Raw genomic sequence first — 26,420 nt, forward strand, 5'->3', positions numbered from 1 at the left:
CCTTTGTATTCAACCCTCTTCCTTTCTCTCCCTACACATACTTGTTAGTGAGACTGGTAATGATCTCTTCATATATAGGCATAACATTACTTGAAATATCCTCTTCCTTACTCCTCATGACCCATCATTCATCTGGTGATGGACACCTATGTTGATTCCATAATTTCACTATTGTGAAATGTGTTGCTCTAAACATGGGTAGCATGTATCATTATAGTGTTCTGATTTTAGTGTTTTTGAAATAATACTGAGGAATGGTATGCTGGGATCATATGGTAGTTCTATTCCTACTCTGTTGAAGAACTTCTATACTTATCTCCATAGTTATAGTACTAATTTATAATATCACCAACAGTATATTGGCATAAAAGCAGTCACACACCAATGGAACATAATAGAAGACGCAGAAACAAGCCACACCCTTGTAGAGAGTTGATTTTTGACAAAGGAATCAGAAGGTATAAATCAGACCTCTGTCTCTCACACTGCCCAAACATCAACTCTAGCTTGATAAAAGATCAAGAATTGAAGCAGAACTTTGCAATCTCTAAAAGAAAACACAGGACTAACTCTCCAACATAAAGGCACTGGTAGAAAGTTCCCCAATATGAACTCGAAAGTCCAAGTGATAAAACTGAAAATCAAGAAATGAGATGGTTCTACGTTAAAAAGCTTCTGTACACCAAAGGATACAATCAAAAGCATGAATGGAGAGCCTACAGAATGAAAAAAATTGCTAATGATTCTTGACAGAGTGCTGACATCTAGAATATATACAGAACTATGATAGCTATCAAATATATGCAAAAATGTTTAACTTGACTGGTAGTTAGGTGTTTGTCAGCAGATGAATGATACATGAACATGTGTTGTGTGTATATTGTAGGATTTTGCTCAATTCTAAAGAAGAACAAAGTTATGTCATCTGCAGGAAAATGAATAAAACCAGAGAATATTATAATAAGTGAGATGGGCCAGTCTTGGGAAGTCACGATTATGTTTACTCTTATATGTGGAAACTAGAGAGAAAATAGAAAACATAAAGGACTTTAGATAGTTGAGGAGAAAAACCAGTAGAATAGTGGAGGGGGTTAGGGGAAGAAGGTAAGGAGAGAAAAATGAAGGATGAGAAAGGAGTCATTTTAAATAATCTTATGTTCTTATATGGGTGTCTCTGTGACTCACACTAACATGTACAGGAATGGGCCGGGGGAAGTGGGTGGGATGGGATGTGGAGGAAATACACCAGGGGATGTATATTGTATGTTTATATCATTTTGAACCTCAGTATGATATAAATCACAATGCACTAATAGAAGTATGAAAACAAATAAAAGGTAAGTAAATAAAAATGCAATAAAACAAAACAAAAATGATGGTATACCATGACCAATTGGGATTTATCTCTAAGGTTCAACAAATTAAAATCTATTTATGTAATAAACCATAACATAAGAATGAAGGACAAAAATCATAAGATCATCTCAGGTGGTGCAGAAAAAGCCTCTGATAAAATTCAACACCTTTTCAAAAATAATTTTGGTAGTCCTGGGGGTGGAACCCAGGGGATTTCTACCTCCGGGTTATACTCCCAAACCTATTTTGTACTTTATTTGGAAACAGGGTTTCACTAAGTTGCTGGGAGTCTCATTAAATAGCTGAGGCTGGCTTCGAACCTGTGTGATATTCCTGCCTCAGCCTTCCACCATGCCCAGCAATTCAACACCTTTTTATGATTAAAAATACTCAATAAGGCCGGCATCGGAGCCAGCCGTGAGGCAGGGCCGGTGCTGGGGCCTCTGAGGCCAGGATAAGAGCCCGACAAGGGGTTAGGCCGGTGCTGGGGCCAATGGCCAGCATCAGAGCCTGCCATGAGGCAAGGCTGGTGCTGGGGCCTCCAAGGCCAGGATTGGAGCCTGCTGAGGGGTTAGGCCAGTGCCGGGGCTAGCGGCCGGCATCGGAGTCTTCCGTGAGGCAAGGCCGCTACTGAGGCCTCTGATGCTGGGATCGGAGCCTGCCGAGGGGTTAGGCTGGTGCTGGGGCCAGCGAGGGCGGCATCAGAGCCTGCTGTGAGGCAAGGCCAGTGCTGGGGCCTCTGAGGCTGAGATCGGAGCCTGCCAAGGGGTTAGGCCGATGCCAGGGCCAGCAGCCAGCATCAGAGCCTTCCGTGAGGCAAGGCCGCTATTGAGGCCTCTGAGGCCGGTATCGGAGCCTGCCGAGGGGTTAGACTGGTGCCGGGGCCAGCGAGGCCGGCATCAGAGCCTGCCGTGAGGCAAGGCCGGTGCTGGGGTCTCCGAGGCTGGGATCGGAGCCTGCCAAGGGGTTAGGCCAGTGCCAGGGCCAATGTGGCCAGGATAGGAGCTTGCCGTGAGGCAAGGCCGGTGCTGGGGCCTCCGAGGCCGGGATCAGAGCCTGCTGAGGGGTTAGGCCGGTGCCGGGCCAGCAGCCGACATCGGAGCCTTCCATGAGGCAAGGGCGCTACTGAGGCCGCCTAGGCTGGTATCGGAGCCTGCCTTGAGGCTAGGATGGTGCTGGGGCCAGCCAGACTGGGATTGGAGCCAGCTGAGGGGTTAGGCCAGTGTTGGGGCCAGCGAGACCAGAATCAGGGCCTCCCATGAGGCAAGGCCACTGCTTGAGCCAGCGAGGTTTGGATCAGTCCACTGGGTAGCCAGGCCACTACTGGGGCCGTCAAGAGTGGGATCGGTACTTGCAATGCTGCATGCACAGATAAATATCACAGAAAATAAAAATCAGATGATTCCCCTAATAGCAAAAACTAGGAGGAAAGGGGCAACAGGAAGAGGTCGAGCTATAGAAAAGGCCCTATAGTGAAGCAACTAAGGTGACCAATCAGAGGGTATGGAATAGGGGAGGATGGAGCCTCTTTAAAACGCAGGAGGTACATAAACAAATGTGTCAAAGTTAATCACCAAACAAGCATGGGATTGAGGGAGGGGGAGGGAACGGGATGGGGGCTGGATGAGGGCTAATTGGATGGTGTGTGCTTGTATATCCTCTCAAGTCTTGTATTCCAATGTGATATATGATTACAATGCACCAAAAAAAAAAAAACCAAAATACTCTATAGACTAAGGTATAGAAAGAAATTAACTCAGTATAATAAAGATCATACACAAAAACCTCACAGCTACAATCATGAAGATTTTCTCCTAAGATCAGGAACAAGACAAGGATGCCCACTCTCTCCATTTCTGTTCTATATACAATTGACAATCCCAGCCAAAAGAATTACATTAAAATAAAAGGCACTCAAATTTCAAATGAAACCGGATGTGGTGGTACACACTTGTAATCCCAGTACTTGAGAGGCTAAGACAGGACGATCACAGATTTGAAGTCAGGCTCAGCTACTTAAGGAGGCCCTCTACAACTTAGTGAGACCCTATTTCAAGATAAAGAATAAAAAATCAGGCTGGGGTTGTAACTTGGAAGTAGAATGCCCCTGGGTTCAATCCCTAGTACCACATACCACAAAAAATTCTAAATGAAGAAATATCTCTATTTACAGATCTTAGATATAAATAAGCTTAAAGATCACACACATGCAGTGTTACAACTAATAAGCACATTAATCAAGGCTGTAGGATACAAAATTAGCACTTAAAAATCAGTTGTGTTTCTATACACTAACAATTCAAAAGAAAATTAAGAAAATCCCATTTAAAAAATAAATAAAATAGCATCACAAAGAATAAAATAGTTTAAAAAATGAACTTAACCAAGGAGGCAAAAGATTTGTATATTTAAAACATAAGGAATTTCTGAAAGAAATTAAGGCAGATATAAATAAATAGAAAGACATCTTGTGTTCATAGATTGAAAGACTCAGTATTATTAAAATGTCCGTTAAACTTAAAGCAATATATGTGTTCAATGCTGTCCTTACCAAAATCCCAATAGCATTTTTGCAGAAAAAAAACCAGCTTCAAATTAATATGGAATCATGAAGGACTCCAACTAGCCAAACTACTCTTGATGAAGAATAAAACTGGAGGCTTCTGATTTCAAAATATATTACAAAACCACAGTAATCAAAATAGATGATACTGCCATATAGACAGGCATATAAACAAAAAGCAGAAATGATAAGCTAGGAATAAACCCTTATATATATGTAAAATAATATTTGACAAGGATGCCAGGATTACCTAATGGGGAAGGGATAGACCCTTCAACACATGGAGTTGGAAAAACTGAAAGCGCATAGCAAAAGAATAAAGATGTACCATTCTCTTACACTATACCATATATACATATACACACAGATAACACACACACACACACACACACACACACACACACACAAAGATAACTTAAAATAGGTTAAAGAATTAAACATGAGAACTGAAACTACAAATCTCCTAGAAGAAAGCATAAAAGGAAAAAGTTCATAACATTGGAAAGGGCAATAATATTTGGAATAAGACACTAATAAATTTTTTGTGTAAACACGTGCTACTGGAGACTAAAATTATAGGCATTCTGCCTCTGAGATACACCCCCAAGACTTTTTTATTTATTTGTCTATTTTGTTTTGAAACAAGGTCTTGCTAGTTGCTAAAATTGGCCTCAAACCTGGGATCCTCCTGTCTCAGCCTCCCAAGTACTGGGATTACAGGCATGTGCCACCACACTCGCATCTAATAAATTTTTATTTATTTATTTATTTATTTCTAATAACTATATTTTTTTATTATTTTTTTCTTTTAACAATTTTTTTTATTGAACATAAATAGTATACATTTAAACTATATTTGGTGCCCTCTCCCCCCCGCCCCCGTTTTCCCTTCCCCCCTCCCACCAATGGTTGTCCAGGTTAACCATGTCATATTCATAATTTTACACATGTTCAGATGTAGACCCTCATTAATCAAGATCAGCCTTCCTCCTCTCCTATCTTTCCATTCAAACTTTGCTGGTATTTCCCCTCCATTATCTGGAGTCCCACTGGTATCCTTTGTGTTTCCTAGTTTGGGCATATTAGAGGAAACATATGTACCTTCTCCTTCTGTGCTTTATTTTTTAAAGAAATATAGACAACAAAAGGAAAAATAGACAAATGTGACTATCTCAAACTAATAACTTTTTCAGTGAAAAAAATCATCAGAGTAAAAAGGAAATCTATGGAATAGGAGAAAATATTTGCAAATTAATATCTAGAATATATGAAGGTTTACTACAACTGAAAAAAAATGACCAAATTTAAAAATGGGCAAAGGACTTGAATGGATATTTCTTCAAAGAAGAAACACAGCTGAATGTCATGGCTTAACGCTGAAAATACTATTCTTTGGAAGGCTGAGACAGGAGGATTATGGGTTAATGGCCAGTCTCAGCTACTTAGACCCTTCTCGACCTAGTGATTCTGTTTCTAAAAAAGAAATAAAATTGGCAGGGGGGTATAGCTTGGAGGTAAAATGCCCCTAGATTCAACCCTGAGTGTAAAAAAAAAAAAAAAAAAAGAAACACAAATGGACAAAAAGCACACAAAAAGATGCTCAACATGACTAATTAAGAGGGAAATGAAATCCGAACCACGATGATGTATCACCTCATACTTCTTAGACTGGCCACTCTCAAGAAAAGAAAGTAGGTTTTGGTGAGGGTAGGGAGAAGCTGGAATCCTTGTGCCTAGCTGGTATGATTGTAAAAACAATACAACCACTGTATAAAACAGTTTGGAGCCTTCTCAAAAAAAAAAAAAAAAAACACAAAAACTAAAAATAGAACTATTGTATAACCCAGCATTGTATAATTCCAGATGTATATTAAAAAAGAACTGAAAACATGATCTCAGAGATATTTGCTAATCTGTGTTGATGGCAGAATTATTCACAATAGCCAAGATGTGAAAGCAATCTGAACATCCATCAGCAGATGAAGGGACACAGCAAATGTTGTATCTTCACACATTGGAATATTATTCAACCTTAAAAAGAAAGAATTTCTAGTATTTCCTATAACATGGGTGAACATTGAAAACATAATACTAAGTAAAATAAACCAATTGAACAAAGCTAAATAGCTAATGATTTCACTCATACTTGGTACCCAGCATAATCAAACTCATAGACAGGAAGTAGAATGGCTATTGTCAGGAGTTGAGGAAAGAGGAAAATGTGGAGTTTTTCAATGGGGATGGGGTTTTGGTCATAGAAGGCGAAGAAGTTCTAGAGCTCTGTCGCGTAAAAATGTGCATATAGTTAATAATTCTGTCCATGCACTAAAATTTTTATGAGTTAAAATTTATGTTATTTTTTTTTTTTGGTACTGGGGATGGAACCTAGGGGCCTTCTACCTCTGAGCTACACTCTCAGCCCTATTTTTAAAATTTTTATTTATTTTTTTGTGGTATTGGGGGTGGAAACCAGGGTTTTTTCTACTTCCAGGCTATATTCCCAGACATATTTTATATTTTATTTGGAAACAGGGTCTCACTAAATTGCTGAGAGCTTCACTAAGTAGCTGAGGCTGGCTTCAAATCTGCAAAGATCCTCCTGCCTCAGCCTCCCAAGCACCGGAATTACAAGGGTGCACCACCAAGCCAGGCTCTATTGTTTTACTCTCTATTTTGAAACAGGGTCTCACCGAGTTGCAAAGGGCCTCACTAAGTAGCTGAGGCTGTCTGCAAACTGCGCCTGTCTCAGCTTCCCAAATGCAGGGATTACAATTGTGCCCTACCACGCCTGGCTTTATGTTTTTGGCCACAATAAAAAATTCAGCTGCTATACTTTTACAGTTCTTCTAGCTTTTAAGTATAATTCTTGTTTCTTCTTTGTGCTGCCAGTTACTACTTGCAGATGTTATAGGTGCATCTAATTTCCAAGTGTGTGTGTGTGTGTGTGTGTGTGTGTGTGTGTGTGTGTGTGTGTGTGGTATATGTATGATATTGAGTCTTGAGCCCAGGGCCTCACACATGCTAGGAAAGCTACGATTAAGCTATGCCAGCAGCTCTCTATGCCTATGTCTTAATTAACAAATGATGCTTGTGGTGAACGACAGAATATGACCCTATCCTCTTACAAATTCATGGGATTTGGGTACTGTTGATTTCTTCTTATAGGCCCACTTCCCATTTATTCTTCATACATAGGTTCTTGAGGGTGAGGACCATCAGATGTTTGGCCTTGGCGTACTGAGCTGGATATTACTGAGCCTTCTGCCCTTTTCTAGGAAAGTGAGGATTGACCAAGTAACCGAATCTGGGGACTAGCTACTGCCTTGACTCATAGCAATTCCCATTGTCCCATCTGCAAAGATGTTGATGTTTGGCCTAAAAAAAATAATATCCTTGATTTGAAATGATCCCACCACTGTGTACACACCTGCACCGTCTCATTTCTAGGTTGGAAATGCTTGAGGTACAGACTTTGGGTGGACGCTGCTGTGTTCACCATGCTTGAGTGACCTCCACGGTGAAGGCCCAGCCTGTGAGCCTATCGCTTCTGCTCATGAGCTGATTGAACTTGAGTCTCAAACCATCGTTCCTTTTTGTTTATTTTCTTTCTTTCTTTTTCTCTTTCTTTCTTTCTTTCTTTTTTTTTTTACAGAGAAGAGGTCTTTATAGGTTTTTTGGAAACAGAACATACTTTTATTGTACATAGTTATTTTTAAAAAAATATGATAGATATAGAGAGGTGAAGAACTATATAAAACTGTGTACAGTGAAAATTAAGTTTCCCTTTCATCTCTATTTTCTAGTCCTAAACTCTTCTCATTAGGGCCAACCACTGTTGGCCAACAGTGGCAAATATTTCTTCTAAAAATTTTTTATATGTTTCCAGAGATTTAGACCTTAAAAAATACATGAGAGAACACTACATAATTTTTCTGTACTTTGGTTTTTCACATAAACAATAGATGTTAGAGATATACTTATCTCATACTTGTATCTATCTCATTTTTAGTATCATGTGCTAATAAATTTAGTAGACAAACAAAATTTAATTGGATATATATCCAATTATATATACACCCATATATACCAATATATATATATATATATATATATATATATATATATATATATATATATACCTATCTATCTATCTATCTATACCTATATATATATTGGTACTATATATATACCTATATATATATTGGTACTGGGAATGAAACCCAAGGGCATTCTACCTCTGAGTTACACTCCCAGCCCTTCAAAAAAAGTTTTTTTGAAACAGGTCTACCTAAGTTGTTGAGGTTGGTTTTGAACCTATGATCCTCTTCTTTCAGCTTCCCAAGTACGGGGATTACAAGCATGTACCACCACACCCAGCTCTAGTTGGTTTTTGATAGAACCAACTGATAGATATTAAAGCTGTTTTCATATTTTTGCTATCATGACCCCTAAGAATGCATTAAAAATGAAATTTTATGTACAATCCCAGTGCATGAAGCAGACTATGGAAGTAATGTGTAAGCCTATCACAAATCTAAGTCAGATAAATTAAAGCCATTCAAATGTAGGATCTGAGCCAAGCGTGGTGGTTCATGCTTGTAATCTCAGTAGTTGGGAGGCTGAGACAAGAAGACTGAAGGCTTAGAGCCAGTCTCAGTAACTTTGGGAGACTCCCAGCTACCAAGAAAGACTCTGTTTTCAAATAAGAAATAAAATTGAGCTGGGGCTGTAGCTTGGGGGAAGAATGCCTCTGGATTCAATTCCCAGTACTAAAAATAAGTAAATAATTGCACAATTTATCCAGAAACAATATGAATGGTTACTTGAGAGCTTGATTATGAAAAAAATGGACAGTAAAATCAATGAGAGACGAACAAATTCAAGAACATGCAGAAAAATGTCAGCAAAAGCTTTATTTGTAGGTTTGTATAGGATAAATTAATGATGAAGATATATAATATGTTAAAATTTACCTTTTGCAATTGGAATTTGTTATAGCTTTAACATTTAAAAATAATGCAATTAAAAACATCTCATTTCTCCTTAGACTGGCGAGTAAAAAATTGATAGTAAAAAATAATCCACGATGGGCAAGAATGTGGGGCAATAGGTACTAATTCGGCAGTGCTTTTGGGATTAGACACTTGGAGAAATTTTGTAGAGAAATTTGGTAGTTTTAATAAAAAAATTAAAATATGTATTACATGTCGTAGATGTACAAACAGGATGCATGCAAATTGATTTTAATTACAATAGCATATGTATTGGTAAAAATTAGAAGCCATCAAAGTGTCCAAAATCATGGACTCAAATAATTTACAGAATATATATACTTTGATTAATTCATAGCTGATTACAAGAATGAGTACATCTGTCAGTACTAGTATGAAAAGTTTCCAAGTTGTCCCACTAAATGAACCAAGCAAGATAGAAAAGAATTTATATAAAAGCTTCCGTGTGTGTGTGTGTGTGTGTGTGTGTGTGTGTGTGTGTGTGTGATACTACTGATTGAACTCAGGGGCATTTTGCCTCCAAGGTACACCCCATCCCTTTTTATTTTTTATTTTGAAACAGGGTCTCACTAATTTTCTGAGTATCATGCTAAGTTTCTGAGGCTGGCCTCGGACTTATGATCCTCCTGTCTTAGCCTCCCAAGTACAGGAATTATAGGAGTGTGTCACCATCTCCAGCATAAAAGCTTCCTTTTTATATGTAAGAGATTAAAAACATCTCATATGAAAAACTTCACAGCAAAGACTGATATAATTTCCATGGTGTATTGGTTTCTTCCAGCCTTCTAGCACCAGTGTACAAATTGTATTCATTTTTGTAGTTGAGACGGGAAAAGATTCCCTAAGATTTCAATTACTTATCTATGTTTACATTAAAATATTATTTTATTTTTTGAATTCATGATAAAAAACACAAACAGTGTAAATAACAATCTCCACTTCCCAAATATCCTTAATCTTCTGGTAGATTATTCTTCCAGGTTTTTTTTTAATTGTTGTTGTTTATTTACTTGTTTAGTTTTGGCTTTTATATGCCTATGCTCATACTGTCTATATAATTTTATTTGCTGTTCAGACAGGCCCAAAGAGCTTTCATGAAGATCTTGCACTATAATAAAGACGCAAGGGCACATGGATTGTTATTACCATTAAACAGCTATAGTCAGCCCAAACAGTCATAAATGTCCTCAGGAAAATATGGTAACATCCTTGCTGGTTGGTTTCCAGATTCAGACTGACTGGATCCATGGATATAAAACTTAAAATCAGGGCCCAGGAGGGTATTTGATTTATAACATACGACAACTTTTCAACTTGGGAGAGGGCTGGCTGCTAATCATTTCCTCCTGGTATGTGTTCTCAGCCATAGTTCTTGCTGATCTGGCACAGCTATTGGGGAAGGGGCAGGGTGGGATCAAGTTAGGAAAGGTTCCCTGCCCCTCCATCCCACTGCAGTACTCGGAGTAGATCCCAGGACTCTTTAATACTGAGCTACATTTCTCGCCTTTTTTATTATTTTAAGTCAGAGACTTGCTAAGTTACCCAGGCTGGCCTTGAACTTGGGATCCTCCTGCCTCAGCCTCCTGAGTTGTTGGGATTACAGGAGTGTGCCATCACCCTCCCACTCAATTTGGGATCTTTTTGACTTCCTGTAACAGAGAACCGGACTAATAATGGAGTTTAGTTTTCTCGTATTGATAGATAAGACTAGTACTCACTTTGATTCAACGTGTGGATGACTTTGCCCCAACACTTCCGGTCTTTCCCTCCTGCCTGGCCTGTGCGGCCCAAGATGGCGGGTGCTCCTCACACACCTGATTATTTCTGAGGTAGGAAAATGGGAAAGGACGGCACCAGCCCAAAGTGCTTCCTTTATGAGGAAACCAAAAGCTACTTGAAATTGCTCATGTCTGCTTATGTCTCATTGGCCACGCTGAGGGGGAGGCTAGGGAAAAAGTATTTGGCTGGCCCCCTTCTTACATCACTCGAATATTGGGGTTGGGTTATCATGGAAGATGTGAGGAATACCCATCAGGTGGATAAGTCACCCCATCTACCACTGAAGACAGGCTTACTGTCCACCTCAAATTCCTCATTTCTGAGGTGTATGTGAAAGGGCTTTCCTTGAGGCTGCAGAGCTCAATGCTTGATAGCTAGGACTTCTGATTTGCTGGGGACCAGAACAGCATCGAGTGGGAAGTCGTGCTTTTAGGGCAACGATGGCATTCTTGGTAGTAGGGTCACTCAGGAGATGTAACTGAATCTGAAATGAGCGCTCATTGAACAGGGACAGGGACACCTTGTAGGTGCACTGAGCCCAGGTCGCTCCTGTGAAAAGGCCCAGCCGCTGGCTTGCCCATTCATGGAGTCCACCACAGTCTCATCTTGTGTAGTCATGTGAAGAAGACATTGTCCTCTCCCTTAATTTGAACCTGACCCCAGAGGGGTAAGCTCTGGGGAAAAGTGAGGCTGTGAAGAAAAGCAGGGAACTCGCTTCACCTGGCTGTGGAGGCTGCGGAATAGACTCTGGGTGGGAGAGGCAAGTTTTGGATTATCTACGATGACCTCAACTGGACCGAATCTTAACTGACCTGAATGAGATTACACTGATAAATATGGTGGCCTAACTCTCTGTGAAATCAGAATGAGATACCACTTAGGGAACTGCCTCTCTGTATGTTGAAGTCCTAGCCGCCATGACGGCGACCTTCTTTCTAAATGAGGTGTAAGCAGAGACAATTGTATTCAAATGAGGTCATGCTGACTGAAGCCATCCCTCATCCTTGGGACACCTTAGGAAATGAAGAAAAGTTGGACCTAAAGACAGGCACACAGGTAGGACACCGTGTGAAGAAGAAGAGACTGGAGTGGTCTAGCTATATGCCAGGGAATGTCACCCATCCATGGCCACCACCAGAAGCTAGGGAGAGGCAGGGCAGTTTGCCCACAGTCTTTGAAGGAACATAATCTAGTGGGCACTTTGATTTTGGACTTTTAGACTCCAGAATTGGAGTAAATGAATTTCTGTTGTTGGAAATCGCCTATTTTGTGTTACTTTGTTTTAGTGCCTTAGGAAACTTAATACATTAGTCAATGAAGTAGGATAAAAAGTGTGTTTAATATATAGATCCCCAATGATGTGCAACTCTGCACAAATGACATGCCAATGACTTTGGTGTGGATTGACAGTTTGGTCATAATTGCCTTGAATTTTTTTCCTTAAACAGCAACTGATGTTCTTGCTCATAGAATGCATTGTGTTTTTGCTTTATATGTTGCTTTTTAATTAAGTGTTTTTAATTAGGAGCATAGAAATTATTATTAGAAAGAAAAGGAATCAGTTCATTCCTTAAATTTTTCAGTATGAGCAGCGTGCGATGGCACACACTTGTAATCCCAGTACTTGGGAGGCTGAGACAGGAGGATCACAGGTTCACGGACAGCCTCAGCTACTTAGCGAGGCCCTCTACAACTTAGTGAGACCCTGTTTCAAAATAAAGAATAAAAAATAGGGCTGGGGGTGTAGCTCCGAGGTAGAATGCCCCTGGATTAAATCTCCAGTTTTGCACACACACAAAAAAACCCCCAAAACAAAAAACAAACAAACAAAAAAACCTCTCAATATTATTTTAGTGAGGACATCTTTAACTCTGTCTCTATCTCTTTTTGCAATAAGAGGAAATTTTTATTTCCACGGGTGTGAAATCCCTGTGAACTTTCCTTCTTATTGCAAAATGAAGGGAAAAAAAAGGAAGAGGAAGCTCCAGCCATTCTGGTGGTCTTATTCAAAGACTTGGTTGCCTTGGCAACACAGCTTGGACATCAGCCATTCTCCTCTCTCATCCAACTAGTAAATGCATTTGAGTACCTTGACATGTAGGGGAGTTAGATGAGAAACTAACATGCATGAAGGATTCGGAGCATTCACAGTGTATCTGTGTTACATGCATTATTTTTTTGGAGTCTCCTGGCTAACCTCTTTCAGTATTTTGTAACATGCCTCCCACTTCTTACACAACTTTAAAAATTTTCCTAAACATTTTAAATCAGAGTTTAACACAACAGAACTTGGCAATTTTAACAGTTTGCTATGATTTCTTCACATCTTTTTTACTTTATTGAATACTAAGTCAAATTTAAGCAAATTGCATTTTCAAGTTCTCCCACAAAAACTAATTTTAATGGAAATATGATGAATTCCTAATTATGGTGTCCCAAATTTTAAAAACTTCGGACACTCTATTTGTTTAACAGTAGAATACTCCATAGTAACATTGTAATATTTTTTCACACCCCAATGTGTGTCAAGAAAATATATTTTCAGTTTTGAAAATGTTTGAGATATTTGTTACTGTTGACATTTTGTTGTTGTTGTTGTTGTTGTACTGGGGATAGAACCCGGGGCACCCTTTGACTACACCCCTAGCCCTATTTATTAGTCCTTTTAATTTTGAAACAGGGTCTCACTGAGTTGCGAAGGGCCTCACTAAGTAGCTGAGGCTGTCTGTGAACTGCAGTCCTCTGGTCTCAGTCTCCCCGATGCTAGGATTACAAATGGGCTCCACCACGCCGAGCTTTGTTGACATGTTTTTAATTGACAGGCATAAATACTATTTGTGAAAATTCCTATTTTTTACAAAATTAAAGTTAATATTTAACACATGAAACAAAGTAAGAAATAAGGAAGTTCTCTGTGCTATAGTTCCACTATTAAAAAGGGCCTTAAGGTTTCCTGAACTTACTTTGAACCTTTATTTTTACTGAGGCTCCATTAAGGAATCTAAAAGGGGAATGACAGAAGCTCCGTTCGAAATTCATCCCTAACACTATGTTAACCCTTTAGATGTGTGGTCCAGGGCAGCATTAGGAATCAGGAAGTCCAAGAGACAATGAGAGACAGTTATTTCGGGAGCTGCTGTCCCTCTGCCTGGCATTTCTTCTCTTTCTGCCCCAGAACTGTGGTTTGAGATGCACAGGTTCCTTGGAGACAGCTGGGTGGTGAGGTCAGGCGCCAAGCTAAGGAATATATAAAAATAAAAACATGTCTCTTTTTGTCCCAGGGGCTGTACCCTTCTCCTGCCTTTTTTGCTGATGGATTCTGCACTTACAACCCTGGACCCAGGAAGGACTTTCACAATGCTTCCTTTTACTTGGCCCATTCTGGGTCTTCTTAGTACCCAGACCTGATGTTACCTCCTTCATGTGTGTGATTTCTGTCCCTTCTGCTTCATCCCTTGGAATCCTTCACAAGAACAATTACAACAGACTCTTAACTGGCCTCTCAGCCTGACTTTCTCTTGGATCCAGATTTCTTGCTGTTGCTAGAGAAATATCTTCAAACCCTAAATAGGATTGTGTTACTTACTAGCTTAAAAAAAGAAGACATTGAGACTGTTGTCAATGTATTTAGGACAAATCTAATTCCTAGAGCTGTTCTATAATACCTGACCACACCTTATCTTTCACGTGGACCACTTAAAGACTTTATTTATTTCTGGGCTTGCTGCGTCCTGTCTGGTCATTGGTGGAGCTCAAGGGGGTGCAGATGGTCTATGGGATGCTTCCTCTGCCTGAAGGCCTGCTTCTGTTTTGCCTTCCTTTTATGAAACAATCTTTTTTGAAATGTCCCAACTATTTTTCTTCCTGAAAATGGAGCCTTTCTTTGTTGGAGTAATAGGCTAACTTATATGCATCTTTTCACATACTCAACAATAATCTAATATCAAGGATTTTTGACTTGTTTCCCTATCCCTTTCTCCTTCCTGCTCACTTCTACTGAAGAACAAGTCTTTTAAAAATAAGCTGTTTTAAAAAAATAAGCTGTTTTATTTGTTTTTATATCCCCAGCATCGAGCACTTTGCCTGGCATATACTGATGCTTAACATTTCCATAAGAGTACTGATAGGACACATAAATGCAATACAGTTAACGCTGGGTTGACATAGGTAACTCTGGGCTATCTGTTCAAGTTGCTTCTGTGTGGACCTGGATATACTCTTTCTGTACTAGCCTTGGTTGTATCCAAACAACCTTGCTCTGCCAATTGTTTTCTAGACAATTTACCAACAGCTTCTTTCTGTAGCAGGAAATATCTTTCTCCTGGAGCAAATGTTCTCTGCCACCATGTGCTATCTGCTCTCTGGTATCATATTTCCCTTCCTTTGTGGGACGACCAAGGGTTTACCATGGCTGCGGTGCAATTGGCAGCTGTCAGAATCAAAACTCATTAATAAAAAAAAGATAATGCTTCAAAGTACATTACATTACTCCTTCAAAGTCCTTGGTGAACATTATCTTATTAATCATCACAATAGCTCAGGGGAAGATAAACACTGTTGGTTATCTTACCTAGATCATATTTTGAAGGAGCTCTTTTTTTCTTGTTATTGTTTGATTATGCTATGAAATCTGGATAGCGATTTTCATATTGGCTATTTGGATATAATTTGATATGCTGATGTAAAATTTCCCTGGATCAGTAAGGTGGATTTATTTTTATTTTAGATGTCTCACCCGGGCTCTTGCAGAATTCTTTCCAAAGAGTTGAGCAAAGAATAACAAGCAAAGAACTCAGATAATTCTGCTTAAGGATCGAAATCTTCTGGACAGTTTGAGACTCATTAAACCATTGGTTCATGTCATAAAAAAATCAAGAGAAGAATCATCTACACACATAGTAGGTGCCCAGATAATTGTTGAATGATTGAATGATGATGCATTTGTTTATAATCTAGACATTTAAAAAAAGTGCTTATGGGAAATTAGTATCCTAGTCAGAGATGCCATTAATAACCCATTTCAAACAGCTAAAGGGGAATTATTTTAGGAAAGGAATTTTATTTAGGAGATTGACCTTAAAAATCCACTCATTTGTTCTGCCCCTACTTCACCCCTATTGTCCTATGCTTACTTTTCTTCTTATACTTGTCACACATTTTAGTATATTTGTTTATGATGTTAGTTCCTCTTCTTAGTGAAAACCTCTTCTCTCTGTCTAGGCTTATTCTTCTCTATCAGTAAATGCCTATTGAATATGCCTATTGAATTTACAAAAAAGTAACTAGAGAGCTTTTTTTTTTTTTTTTAAAGATTGACCCAGTATTTGGAATGGTGAGATAGGAGGATCACAGGTTCAGGGTGAGCCTCAACATTTAGCGAGGCTCTTAGCAATTTAGTAAGAACCTGCTTCAGATTTTAAAAAAGTAAAATGGGGACAAGGGGGTAGTTTAGACATAGAATGCCCTGGGCTTGATCTCCAGTACCAAACACCACACACACACACACACACACACACACACACACACACACACACTAAAATGAAAGATTCAAAGTAGGATATATTCAGTTTCATGATTACAGGAAGGGGTTGTCTAAGAGTTGGGCACTGTCTTTAAGTTTTGTATCAGGTATTCTCCCTGTGCCTTCAGTGAAGAATTTGAAAATCTTTCAATATCTCAACAACCAACTGGCCTCTGGGAATTTTTCTTTGTTCTAGAGATGTGAAACGTCACAGATGACATTGGCACTTTCTAGGTTGTAAACTGGAGTTACACATTGTGTTGGGGGGGCTGTGAAGGCAACACACCTGTTTGGTGCTTGATAGTACATTGTGGCTTCTTCACGAGGTTTACTTCAACTTTCTTTCCAATTCAAGCAAACATTTCTGACTACATAGATGGCTGTCAACTGCTGTCTGCTCTGTGAAGATAGACCCAAAGATCAAGCTAAAGTACAGTTATCTCATCTGCCATTCTTCCATCCTTCCTCATTACCATAACTCTATGGTGTGGCAGATGTCTTTCCTGCTTGTAACTCCTCTTCCTGGCTGAGCACACATATACTTCCCACTGGGACCCTTTCTTTTCTCTCTTGTTCATATTGCTCTAGGAGTTCTGGTGCCCAGCACACACTTTCCACCCCTACCCCACTCAGTACAAAAATACTCTTTAAACTTTTCTCAATACCCAAGGAATTGTAACCAGTTATTAAGAGTTGCCCAAGTAAAACAGTCAGACTTCTATATGTCAACATTTAAGATTTGGAGATAAAATACCTTTAACGTCTTTTTTTTTTTTTTTTTTTTTGCGGGTCTGGGATGGAACCCAGGAGCATTCGACCTCTGAGCTATACCTCCTGCCCTATTTTTTTACTCTTTATTTTGAAACTGGGTCTCACTGAGTTGCAGAGGCCCTCTGGTCTCTGGTCTCAGAGGATCCTCTGGTCTCAGCCTACCGAGTGCTGGGATTACAAGCGTGCGCCACCACGCCTGGGTCACCTTTAATATCTTTTTAAAAAAACTTTGTTTACTCTTGATGATATTCCTTATAGAGGAAGCATTGCCAACGGGATTAAAAGTCTGAAATCCAATTAGTAATGAGGGCCTTTCCCAACTCTGCGTTATAGAGGAAAGAATCTTGGCTAATGGCATTCCAGATAAATGATTATGTTTAAAAAGAAACAAAACAAAACAAAACAGGTCTCTATATACCTAGCTTCCTCGGCTTCTGCTCTTCAGCTTCGCATCTGTGCTCATGCCAGCAAGTGTTTCATTCTTTTGACCAAATAACATTGTTTTGATGGAAATCTGTGTCTCAACCTTGTCTATATTCTGTGCAGAAATTTTAGCCTGAGTAATCATAGCAATTAGGATAGTGATTGCTTTCTTGAGCAGTTGCCTAAGTATGGATTGCCCAATGTGGAAATATTTTGTAGGGCACTTTCTGAATCTTTTAGGAGGCATAGGACTCTCTCTGTAACTTGATAGTTGGACTTTTTCTAAAGCAGGGAAGCCCTGTTTTCAAGGGCAATGTTAGGGCTAGGTCATGGTTTGGGTGAAGAAACCTAAGAAGTTGATGGTAAGCAACCAACTCCCAACTACTGTTCAATCACGTTTGCTTCTTTGGTGATGTAGTTTCTCTTTCTCCAGAGATTTGAACCTGGTAATCTGTAAATTAGCATTACTGTAGGAACGTAGGCAGTCACAATTCGAAAGCCCAAACAGCAAAGCTCAAACTCGCTAGCTAGTGCCGTACATTGTGAGACACTGACTAGGATTTCCCAAACTGTTAACTTTCCTTCTAAAAGTTACAGGTATTCCATAATGTAGAGTAAACATTAGACATGAAACGTGGAGAGACTGACTTTGGAGCTGGAGAGCTTGAGTTGAATTATCTAGTCCATTTTTTTGAGAAGACAAGCTTGCTACCTGGATGGTGATTCTGTTCTCTGGTTTTGAGATTATCTTCATATGATATATCTGGTCAGTTCTTAGCTTTGTGAGTGGTCAAATTAGTTGGGGTGGGATAATTTTTTTTTAAAGCATCAACTGTTAGACCCAACTTGGAAATCTACAGGTATCTCTTTCATGTCTTGGTTTCCTCACTCTTTCCCACTCCTATTCTGCCCCCCCACCTGAGATATTAAGTATAATTTTAGATCTACTGTTAATAGGTGGCTCCCTAACCTCTTAAGATTCAACTTTCTGTTCTGTAAATAAGCAGACATTGGACTGAGATTGTCCAGAAGGTCTCTTTAGTGGCTGACAGTTGGTGATTATGTGGGGTCTAGTCCTGCATGGCCACACAGCCACATTGGTGATACCCGATGCAACATCCCCGGCCACCCTCCTATGTACCTGACTCTGGAGTTGTGTGGCATTGTGACCCCACAGGGGGTGGTTTGAGAGGTGTGTCCAGATTTCACCTCAGCCTTAAAAAAATCCTTCCTTTCCAGATGCTTTGAAATGTAGCCACTAGAGACCCAAGTTTAAATATTATTCTCTCCAGTATGATACTTGGACAGATAACACATTAAATCATTAACAAGTTATGTGAATTGTTTTCATTTCCTCTATGACAGGAAGACCCTGGAGAAGTGTGAGAACTCTCGGTGGATGGGGGTGGGGAAGGAAAGGGAGACTGAGCCAGAGATCTGGCTTTTGAGCCAGAGATAAATGAAGTCAGATCTTGGGTCCATTTATCACCGTGTGGCCGGGAATTTACTATTTAAACACTTGGACCCCAGTCTCTCTATCTGTCAGGTTGCAGTATGCACCTATGGAGGGCTATTGTGAAGATGAAATTAGATGTTGTTTAAGTTTCTAGTGCACAGTAAGTACTCAGTAAACAGAGCTATTACCTATTACTTTACAATTTTACCCTACAGCTAGACTTGCTATTGAACATTCAGATCATCTGTTTGAAAACAAAGCCCAAATAGAAGTCCTGGTATTTAAGGGACAAGCAGGTACATCTACCAGTTGAGGAACAACCTTTTATTTCAAAATCATTGTGTGCCCATGGCACAGGCGAGGGTGCCAAGAAGTATCTGTTCTCTGATCTTCCTCGTGCTCCCTCCAGTGCCTCTGGATTGCTTGGCATGTTTTAAAGCACGAAAACAGGGATGGTAATTTCTAAACAGTAAAATCATTATGTTAAAAGCTCATTTTGTTTTCTTCCATTTGAATAAGAAAGACAGTGCTGGAGAAAGCTTTTGTTTTTGTTAGGGAGTGGGTTCTCTCTCTCTCTCTCTTTTATCTGTCTTCCATTAGAAAAGTATTTTTTGATTGCTTACACAGTTTATTTTGTGGAAATAAGAGTCTATTGTTCTATCAGGGGTGAAAAAAAAAAACCCATTGCAATAATCATTTAGGACAAGAAGAAGGAAGGAAAGTATTTTGGAGAAAAATAATTCCTTTCCCATATTTCTGTTAAGTTGTATATCTTGGAACTAGTTTTCCATTGTAAGAACCTTCTCTTTTGTGTATATGTATATAAAACCTCTAAGAAGATAAAGCCCATAGGATTTGTCCTTTTCCCTAGCTAATTTTCAAACACGATACAAAACTGTCATTAAGAATCTCTGTTCCTTTTCCAGTTCAGTTGAAAAATATTTCTTCAGAGGTTACAAAAGATTTTAAAAACATGTTAAAGGACTCTTCTTAAAAAGCTGACCCCCCTTGGGAACTTGAAAATGAGATTTCAAAAAAGTGCTTCTGAGCTGTCTCTGAAATTTAATCTTGAATAGCATGATACTGTCTTCCTAGTTATGGCGGTTAGATCCAGCTTATAAGCAGCTGGAGGGAGGTGAGAGAAAGTCAGACAGTGCAATTTGGAGGCTTAGTTACATCTTTTGTTTCTGCTCACTATATAGCTTATTTTTATGGAGATCATTTCCTTTTCTCCATCAGGAAATACTGACGTGTATTTGTTAACGGTTCTTCTGTATATATCTCAGGTGTGTTTGTATTTTCCCTCAATAGATGATAAATTCCTCAAAGCTGGGAGACTGTTCCATGTTGCTTAGTTCATTTCTGTTCTCTTTGAAGCTGTTCCATAGACACTATAGATGCTGTTTGTTGGTTGATTATCTCTTGGCCCAATTGATGATCTATTAGAAAATTAAAAAGAGGTTCCATGTTCTCTCTTTATACTCAGCACACAGGAAAGAACATATAAAGCAAAATATCTCCAATGTAAGTCTTTCTTCCTATTTTATGCCCTTACCCTTCTGATTAGGTGTGAACTATATTAAAAGGAAACCAAGATGGCAGAGCTCTGTCCAGACTAATGTTTTGCATGATGAAAAGATTAAGGGGTTCATGGCTCTTTTTGCATTGAACCCGCCCACAGTAGCTTCTTGATACCCTTCATTGAATGGTAAGGTAGATAGACAGCTTTCAGATGATTTGCATTAAGACTTTATTAGCGGAAATAAGCAAGGTTAGTGGTATTTCTATTTTGATGCATTTGTTGAGTTCTTCAAAAGAAGAATGTGATCACACATACTTATCAAGGTTAACTTGTAAGAAGAGGGGAGCCCCCCATCTTACACAAGAAGGAGGCTCAGGGAGTCCCCATTGTTTGTGGGGCCAGCAAGCCAAGCGGGAGTGGTCAGGATAGGTTCCCCATGTACTTTGCTTAATCACTTCTCTTTGTTAAACAAAGGAGTTTGAAAACCAGATTAATTTTTTTCCTTTTCACTGTGTTAACTTTTCCCTTTTAATTTTGATCCATGTCACTTCCCTCTAAAATGAAGATCTAATGGTGACATTTCTGCCTATAACTTTTATGGAATTCAACATTGAGAGTTAGATAAAAAATGTGAGGCACATTAAGCTACTTAGCGGAAATTTGCCACCTAAAGCCTATTTTTGAGGTTAAAAAAGACGATCGTGAAAAAATCTCAAAGAATAAATATCTACCATTATTTTTTCTCTGTCACATCATGTGTATATGTTTAAACTTGTGCAACGAGAAACACCGTTTTAAAGAGATATATAAGAAATGGCTCCAGTGAAACCAAATAGAGAGGCATGTTATTGTTCTCATCACCACAGTTTGCAAGGTGTGGCAGGAGAAAGCACACAGAGAAATCTCAGATGAAACACAATATTGATTTTTGGCATGCTCAGCTGATTTTCCACCCAAAGATATGAAATCACTTCACCCGCACTCATTATGCCTCCCCGGCAGGCCAGCCCTTGGCACATCCCGGAGGCTGGCAGAGGCTGACTTGGGCACCTCTGACCTCTCCCTTTTCCTTTGTGATGCCGCTCTCAAGATTCCTCAAAGGTGGTTCGGTGAATACCTGCCAAGAGCGCTTGCCATCCACTGTGAGTAAAACAGATTTCTAGACACCACTCTATGGGAATAACTGGGAGCAGAGTCCAGGAATCTGCATTTTAAACCACATTCCCATCCATACTGCTCATGAGCTTATGAGCTTAACCATGCCAGCCTCCCTGTAGTCTATGCTCATTTACCTGAACATCTTGCCCCTTTGAAGTGTGCATGATAGATGCAATTTTGGATGCGTGTTCACTGATGATACTGGACAAGCTTCTCTTTGGCTTAACGCCATGAATCCAATATTCTCACCCTCTCCTCAATATTTTCCTCCCGCCTACCCTGACATCCTTCTTCATTGATTCAGTGAACAGCAGGAATTGAAACTGTACCTCTCCAGAAGCATATACTTTAGCAAGCTTCAAAGACTTATTAAACTAGAAGAAAGAAGCACATCCAGGAGGCTTTTATTTCATTTTCTCACCAACCCAACAGATATTTGTTTTGCACAAACCAAAGCACACACACACATACACACACACACACACACACACACACACACACACACACACACAACCCCAGTCCAGGTGCTGGGGCAATGTGGCAGGGCTCTAAACAGACAAAATACAATGCAAATCCCTGCCCTTGTGGGATTGTATTCTAGTGATCATGTTAGCCAGTTACAGTCAATTGCCTGACTAGAACTGAACACCAAAGGAATTACTACTTATAAGAAAACCAGAAGTTTGCTTGATATTGTCACCAAGTCAGTTGGAGATAGAGTAGGATGGAGACCACAGCTGGTTGGCTTCGGAAGGCCTGGTCTATCCTTTCCCACAGCTCCTCTGTGGATTCACAATGTCCAGTGATTTCTGGACATTGTGATGCTTCTTTTGGCGGTTCTTTGGAGTGTTTTTAGGCAGCTGACAATTGGCTCAATTGGCGGGCATTGTGCAATGTATGAGGGACCAGAATAGAACCAAAAGGCAGAGGAGAGTTGGTCCAGCTGTTAGACCTTGGGGGTTGGGATGCTGATCTCTTCCTGCCTCTGGTGTTGCTGGTTTTCAGGTCTTTAACTCAGCCTAGAATCCACTCCATCCATCCTTTGGCCCTGAGACCTTGAAATTGTACCACTGGTTTTTCTTGGTCTCTGGCTTATGGGAGGTTGATTGTGGGACTTTTCAGCTTCCATAATTGCTTGAGCCAACACCTTTTAAAAGTCTCTAAAGATGGGTGTATTGTTGCACAGTAATGAGGGGCTAAGATAGGAGGATCACAGTTTTTAGGCCAACCTCAGCAATTTAGTAAGACCCTTAGCAACTTAGGGAGACCCTGTTTCAAAATGAAAAAAATAAAAAGGGCTGTGGGTGTAGCTTGGAGGTAGAATGCCTCTGGGTTCATTCCCCAGCACTATAAAAATGTTTCCAAATATCTAAATGTATATATCATATATATATGTATATATATATATATATATATGTGTGTGTGTGTGTGTGTGTGTGTGTGTGTGTGTGTGTATGTATGTAACTATACCAGTCAGATTTAAACCAAGGGTGTTTGAAAATGATAGAACCATATTTATTTTTTAATCTAATATTTAAGAAAACGATTTTTTCTATAGTTTCATAATAAACTTCAAGTTCTAATCTCACCACAATTGTTATATTCATTCATAAATAAAGTAAAATGATATTTGAAGTAAGTGGTAGCAAAAAAGTATGTGGAAAGCTACCTCTCATTTATATCAGTGTAACAATATTTACAGAGATTGATTTCTTTATCCAAAATGTATTTGACACCTCTTTTGGGCCAGGTACTACCTATAATGAGCATTACCTGAGCATGGTATTACTCTCAGATATAGAGGATGTTTGATCCAAAATGACTTTCATCTGGGTGTGGTGTTGCACGCTTGTAGTCCTGGTACTTGAGAGGCTGAGACAGAAGGATCACAGGTTCGCGGCCAGCCTCAGCTATTTAGTGAGACACTCCACAACTTAGTGAAATCCTGTTTCAAAATTAAGAATAAAAAAATGGGACTGGGGGGTGTAGCTCAGAGGTAAAAAAATGGGACTGGGGGGTGTAGCTCAGAGGTAGAATGCCCCTGGGTTTAATCACCAATACTGCAAAATAAATAAATAGATAAATAAATAAAATAAAATGACTTTCAAACTCAGAAAATAAGAACTAATTACTGTAGCAGATTGTGTGTGTGTGTGTGTGTGTGTGTGTGTGTGTGTGTGTGTGTTGTGTTACTGGGGGCAGAACCCAGGGGCATTATACCTCCGAGCTACACCCCCAGCCCTATTTTTTATTCTTCATTTTAAAACAGGATCTCACTGAATTGCAGAGGGCCTCACTAAGTAGCTGAGGCTGGCTTCGAATCTGTGATCTTCCTGTCTCAGTTTCCCAAGCACTGGGATTAGAAGTGTGAGCTACCACACGTGGTTGTATTGCACATTATTTAGAGTGGAACTGAATTTACTTTAAATTCAATCTATCTGTACTTGTCCCCCATCTGAGGGATGATTATATTAGTGTGGGGATCTACTCAGAACCCCAGAGTTAGTATAAAGATAATTTTAAGGTGGTAATATTTGAGCTGCAGAAGATGCAGAAAGGACTCTTGTCTGAATTTCCTTCTCTCTGCCTAAGCAAAGCCTTCCTGCAAAATACAGCTGCCATTATCTGCTCTCCAAAGGTCCTTCAAATCCAGCTGCCATGGAGACAGAGTGACCATTACCACCAGCATCACACAGCACAAGAGAATCTTCTACATCTCTAACAGAAGCCCTAAAAACCCCCCTTATGCTAATCTGATGTACATAAACCTTTATATGGTATTATTCTTCCAGTTACCTATTACTGAGCAGCTCCCACATGCTTGGGTAAATAAACCTTGTCTTTTCTCCTCTTAATCTGTCTACTTTCAGTTAATCTGAAGGCCCGAAGCATCAGACTCAAGTGACAGAGGAAAAGTTGATTTACCTAATACTGGCACGTGTTTGCCTACTAATTCACAGAACCACTAAATTTTTGATAATACAGTGTAGTAGTTCCAAGTCTTACTTAGCATTGATAATTTTCACCGGTGATTAGAGATGATAACACATCCCAAGAAATGTGATATCCCACCTCATTTTAATACTGACTCATCTGATTGCTAGCTCGTGCCTCTGTTTTCCCACCCATAAAATGAGTATAAAATAGTACTTGTCTTCAGGATAGTGGTGGGTGTATAGTAAGAGATCAGTTGGATGTATTTTTACATGCTTTTATTGGTGCAATATAATGGCGAGATTCAAAGTGATTCAAACATGCACGCGCACATGCATACATACAGCATTTGGTGTGTTCCTTCCATCTAACTTCCACTCCCTTCCTTCTTCCCCATGCATGTTAGTAAGATTGGTATTGGAAACTTCTTGCTTCCGACTGGATATTATTCCAACTGGATATCACTGGTTTTTGCAGGGGTAAAGAGGGGTTCTTGATCACTTCTTATACTGAAGCTCTCTAAATGTCAGTTACCCTTGGCTTCTTGCCTAAGGGTACATTTCTGAGTTAATGTTAAGTGTTGTGAAATACATTTTTTTTTCAGTATACCAATGCGCACTTCTCTTGATACTTTTTATTTTTAAAAGTAGTTTATGGTTTCTGAATACCTGGGGTTCACTATGGAAGCGTGTAAAGTTTTGAACCTTCAAAACCAACCTAAATGTCAGTGCACTTTGAAGGGTCAATTAGCAATGCAAATGTGAAGCTGCCGGCACTGTAACTAATTATAATAAAGGAAGCAATCACAGTCACTAACCAGCACTCGAGGGCTGTTCAGGTTTCCAGAACCTGGCTTTGAGGAGTTCGAGAGGCAGAAGGCAAGAAAGACAGACTGTTCCTAAATGTACCTCCTTTTACTAATCTTGCTTATCTGAAGTCAGAGTCAATACTTTTGCAATTTTCATAGGGATAATAATGGCTATAATTGATTGATTACTTACCAAATGCCAGGTTCTTGCCAATCTTTTTTTTTATAAACACTATCTCATTTGACCTTTAATGAAAACTGGTAAGAGAGGTATTATTGTTTCCGATGAACCAGTGAGCGATGGAGCATTTGTTAAGCCGCAGGTCTAGTAAGTGGTGGATGTTCTGTTTGAAGCTGCCCAGAAGTGTCTAATTCTAAAACCAGAGTTCTTAACCATCTCACCAAACAGCCCTCATGGCCGTAGCATTTTTCCTTAGCTTTCCTCCTGCAGTTAGTTTCTGTAGATGATTTGCAGATCGACTACACTTCAAGTCAAATTTTTTTGCATTGAAAAATATGAACAATGGGCATAAGTGCTACTTGTGTGACAGTAAATATACATTAACAATGCAAAATGCCTCACAAAATTCCTTTACCTTGGTGAATACAAGGAATATTCATTATTTTTTTCCTCCATTTTCTCATTCTCTTCTTCCTCTTTCTTTTATGGGCATTTCACACACACATATTAAAAAAAAAAAAAGGAATGAGAAAGAGAATAGTGGCGTGGCTGCAGAGGGTGACCTGATGGTATGGAAAGGAGTAGGGTATGAAATCAGAGACCCTCTTGAGTGCCTTCAAGTTCCCAGGCAAGCGCATTTCTCATTAGCAAGAGCATTTGCGTGTGTCTTTCTGCGAAATATCTGGGGTTGTCATAGGACTGGACTCAAATATCCTCCGTTTTATTAGAGGGAGAATGATTAATTTGGGGAGGCCTTGCTTGCTTGGTCTGACGTGCCTTTCTTTCCTGCACTGAGTGTGCGTTTCCTGAGTAACTTAGCATGTCGCTCTGTAGAGAGGGGTGACCGAGCATACCTCTTGGCTGAATCAGAGGGTGCAGCGTGCTCACCTTTCCTCTGGGCCCAGCGAATCCATGATGCTCTGTCATGCATACTCT

Source organism: Muscardinus avellanarius (genome assembly GCF_963383645.1).
Source record: "Muscardinus avellanarius genome assembly, chromosome: 2".
Lineage (NCBI taxonomy): Eukaryota > Metazoa > Chordata > Mammalia > Rodentia > Gliridae > Muscardinus > Muscardinus avellanarius.